This window comes from Miscanthus floridulus, chromosome 18 (assembly GCF_019320115.1).
Source record: "Miscanthus floridulus cultivar M001 chromosome 18, ASM1932011v1, whole genome shotgun sequence".
NCBI classification, from domain to species: domain Eukaryota; kingdom Viridiplantae; phylum Streptophyta; class Magnoliopsida; order Poales; family Poaceae; genus Miscanthus; species Miscanthus floridulus.
In genome coordinates, this window is record NC_089597.1 from 77,367,912 (window position 1) to 77,372,831 (window position 4,920).

Sequence of the window (4,920 nt, forward strand, 5' to 3'; positions counted from 1 at the left end):
ACTCTACATCGCAGCCACCACACAAGTAGTCAGCGCTGCCCTAGTAGTGGAGCAGGAAGAAGAGGGACACGCCCTCAAAGTATAGCGCCCTATGTACTTCATTAGCGAGGTCCTATCTGACTCAAAGACCCATTACCCCCAAATCTAGAAGCTTTTGTACGTTGTCCTCATTACTAGAAGGAAGCTATGCCACTACTTCGAGTCACATCCAGTGACGGTCGTGACATCCTTCCCCCTCGATGAGGTCGTCCAAAACCAGGATGCCATGGGAAGAACCATGAAATGGGCGCTTGAGCTGATGGGGTAGGGCATTACGTATGCCTCCCGGACAGCCATCAAGTCCCAGGTGTTGGCAGATTTCATCGTGGAATGGACCGAGGTCCAAATGCCACCAATAGTCGTCGATCAAGACTACTAGATGATGTACTTCAATGGATCACTAACGAAGAAGGGCGTCAGCATAGGTCTAGTCTTTGTGTCGCCCCTCGAGGTACGCATGAGGTACATGGTCCGTCTCCATTTCCCCTCCTCCAACAATGTGGCCAAATATGAGGCACTCATCAATGGCCTATGCATTGCCATCGAGCTAGGCATCCGATGCCTCAACATTCATGGAGATTCCTAGCTGGTCGTCGACCAGGTCATGAAGGAGTCAAACTACCAAGACGTCAAGATGGCCGCATACTGCCAAGAAGTCCACCGGTTGGAGGACAAATTCGATGGCCTCGAGCTCAATCACATCCCAAGGTGTCTCAACGAGGCGGCTGATGCACTCGCGAAAGCAGCATCCAACCGAGAGTTAGTGCCAACAGGCGTCTTCACCAGCAACTAGTATAAACCCTTGATTTGCTATGAGGAGTTAGAACAAGGTGGTGATGGTTCATCCAATCTTGGCCCGGGGGCTGACCAACCGTCATCTACATCCGGCTCCAAGGTCATGGAGCTCGAAGAGGACCCAACGATAGAGCCCGACCCTCTGGTCAATTGGAGGACGCTCTACCTCGACTACCTCCTCCGTGACACACTACCGATAGATAGGTCGGAGGCTCGATGGCTCGCACGTCGTGCCAAGTCTTTTGTTCTTATGGAGGGCGAACTCTACAAATGAAGCGACACCAGGATCCTACAGCGCTGCATCCCCTTCGAACAGGGGAAGCGTTTGCTGAGCGATATCCATGGTGGGGTCTACAGTCACCATGCCATGCCTAGAACCCTGGTCGAAAACGTGTTCCGATAGGGCTTCTACTGGCCTACCGCAGTAGCCGATGCCAATCAAATCATACGCACCTACGAAGGGTGCTAGTACTACGCTCGGCAGACTCACCTACCGGCCCAAGCACTCTAGACGATCCCCATCACCTGACCGTTCATAGTCTAGGGACTCAATCTGGTTGGACCACTCAAAAAGGCGCCTAGGGGCTACACCCACCTGCTTGTCGTGCTATTTTTCCTCAACATTGTCCATCGCTTTGGAGTCCCAAACTCCATCATCACGGACAACGGCCCGCAATTCACCAAAAAGAAGTTCCTCCATTTTTGCAATGAACAGCACATTCGGGTCGACCGGGCCTCTGTAGCGCACCTCTGGATGAACGGGTAGGTAGAACGCGCGAATGACATGGTCCTATAGGGCCTCAAGCCTAGGATCTTCAACCGGTTGAATAAATTTGGTGCACGCTGGGTTGTCGAACTTCCTTCAGTACTCTGGAGCCTGAGGACAACTCCTAGTCGAGCCACCGGCTACACGCCCTTCTTTATGGTCTACGGTTCCAAGGCCGTCCTCCCAACCGACCTCGACTATGGAGCACCAAGGATCAGGGCATATGACGAACAGGGAGCTGAGGCATCCCATGAGGATGCCATAGACCAGCTGGACGAAGCTCACGACATAGCCCTCCTTCGCTCGGCCAAATATTAGCAGGCGTTGCAACGGTACCACAGCCCTGTCTAGAGCAACAAGGACCGCCACAAGCTCTCCCTAGTGTGGGAGGGACCATACATCGTTGCGGAGGTACTTCGGCTAGGCGCCTACAAGCGGAAAACCATCGACGGCGAGATCTTCACCAATGCCTGGAACATCGAGCAGCTACATCGTTTTTACCCCTAATAAATGCACACTTTTTACTTTATCAGTTTTGTTATCAAAACTCCCCGATCCTTCATGGCATCTGTCGCAGAACCGACCAATTTATAAGAGCACAAGTACAAAAACAATCGCCGGAACGATCAAATTCTCGAACTTGAGCCCATATAAACCCGGTAGTCAACCGAAATCTTGAAGGATTTCAAACCAACTTGCATACAACCAAGATCACAGTAATCCAACATAACATATCGTACGTTACAACATTTCGTAGACATTTGCAAATAGATTACACCATCATAGAGTCATCGTTATTACAAAACAAGTCTTGTAAAACATGCGGAAGCAAATAGTTTAACTCACACACCGAGTTCAAATACACATACTGGTTTGCTGATCACAGACCACAAAAGCATTTAGATAAGAGAAAGGAGATCATGCCCATGATCTAGTCCTCATCACCCGCCGGGTGGAGACAATACTTGCAGAATCCCTGATATAGGAGGTCATCTGCAATAAGAGGGAATAAACCCTGAGTACGGGAATGTACTCAGCTAGACTTACCCGTCGAAAACCAAACAAATGACACCAAGGATTATGCATAGCTTAATGTAGTGGAGCTGGCTGATACTTTCTTTTTGCAGAAAAGCATAAGTAATAATGATCAACTCTTAACCTGAACTAGCAGTAACTTTTTAGCCATTAACCTGTCATCTATATTAGCACCTGTACTAAGCAATCATTTTATTAGGGTGCAAACATTAATAACCATATCAGGTATTCATTGTGGCAACCTTATCATCATCCATTAATAACCAAAGCATGAACAACTGCAGCGAGTTCCAAGTCATGCGTTGGATAATTCACTTCATGCTTCCGAAGTTGGTGAGAGGTATAAGCGATGACTCTACCCTCTTGCATAAGAACACCTCCTAACCCAATACCTGATGCATCACAGAACACATCAAAAGGTTTCTCGATATCCAGTTGCGCCAAAACCAGAGCCGATGTTAGAAGAGTTCGCAGGGTATGGAAAGCCGCATCACACTCAGGAGTCTAGACAAACTTCATGTCTTTTTGCAGCAATCGAGTCATAGGCTTGGCTATTTTAGAGAAATCCGGGATGAAGCGACGATAATAGCCAGCCAACCCCAGAAAACTCCGAACCTCGTGCACCGAGATGGGAGCCTTCCAGTTCAATACTTCTTGCACCTTGGTGGGATCAACCATAATTCCACCATCGGACAACACGTGTCCAAGAAAAGGTACCTCACAAAGCCAAAATTCACATTTGCTGAACTTTGCATACAGATGGTGTTCTCGCAATCTAGTAAGAACCACTCGCAAATGTTCAACATGATCTTCTTCATTCTCAGAATAGACCAAGATGTCATCTATAAATACCACCACAAATTTGTCCAACTCGGGCATAAACACTGAATTCATCAGATACATAAAATGTGCGGGGGCATTAGTCAATCCAAAAGACATAACCAGGTACTCATATAGACCATATCTTGTAGAGAATGCGGTTTTTGGGACATCCTTAGGCCGAATTTTGATTTGATGATACCCAGATCTCAAATCAATCTTGGAAAAGACTTTTGCCTTAGACAACTGATCAAATAAGATATCTATGCGTGGCAGAGTGTACTTATTCTTGATTGTAACTGCATTCAAGGGTCTATAATCTACACACATGCATAGAGATTGATCCTTCTTCTTCACAAAGATGGCTGGGCACCCCCACGGAGATGAACTAGGGCGGATAAGGCCTTTCTTTAGCAGTTCATTCAACTGGGTCTTAAGTTCAGCTAGTTCATTGGGAGGCATTCTATATGGCCTTCTAGAGATGGGAGCTGTACCAGGAAGCAACTCTATCTTAAATTCTACTTCTCGATCTAGGGGCAATCTAGGCAAATCATTGGGAAAAACATCCGAAAAGTCACACACGACGGGGATATCTGCCAGAGACTTTACTTGCACCGCATTGGTTGTGCAAGAAAGATTGATGTCTCAGGGTAACTGTACTAGAAAACCCTCCTGATTACCAGGATCTCTGAGCATAACTACCCTAGTCGATGTATCGATAAGCACTCCATGACGGCTCATCCAGTTCATTCCCAATATCACATCGATACCTAGCCCCGGTAAAATTACCAGATCAACCCGATAACTTCGCCCCTCTATCACAAATTGTACATCCCCAACTACCAGCTTGGTTGGGATAATACCACTGGCAGCCCTTATACAATAACCCTCACCCTCAACAGTATATGTTTTCTGCATAAACTTGGATGCAAATGATGGACTAATGAAGGAATGCGAAGCACCTAAATCAAATAGTACAACTGTGGGGTGTTGGTCAATCAGAAACTTACCGGCAGTTACTGCCTCTCCTGAAGGAATCTCATTAATATTAGTGTGGTTCACTTGTCCCTGACGGCCACCCTGGTAATTATTCTTCTTAGGGTAAGGGCATTCCCTTGCCCAATGGCCTATCTTGTTGCAGTTCCAACATGGCATGTTGCTTGGGGGAGCCCTGGAACTGCCCTGACTGGTAGTGCCCTTGGGAAGAGCAACTGTAAATGCCTTGTGAAACCTAGTCTTGGCGGGATTCTTTCTCTGTGGTGGGCAAAACTTGGCGGCTGACGCTGGAGGACGGAATGAAGTCCTTTGTGCGACAGGAGCCTTAGATTGTGAGGCACCCGCCTCATAGGCCCTCTTACGACTTTTCGAAGCCGCATATACAGCATTGTTGTTCTCTTGCGATAAAGCATCACTCACAAACTCATTAAAATGAGCGCACTTGCAATTTCCCATGGTCTTCATTAGTT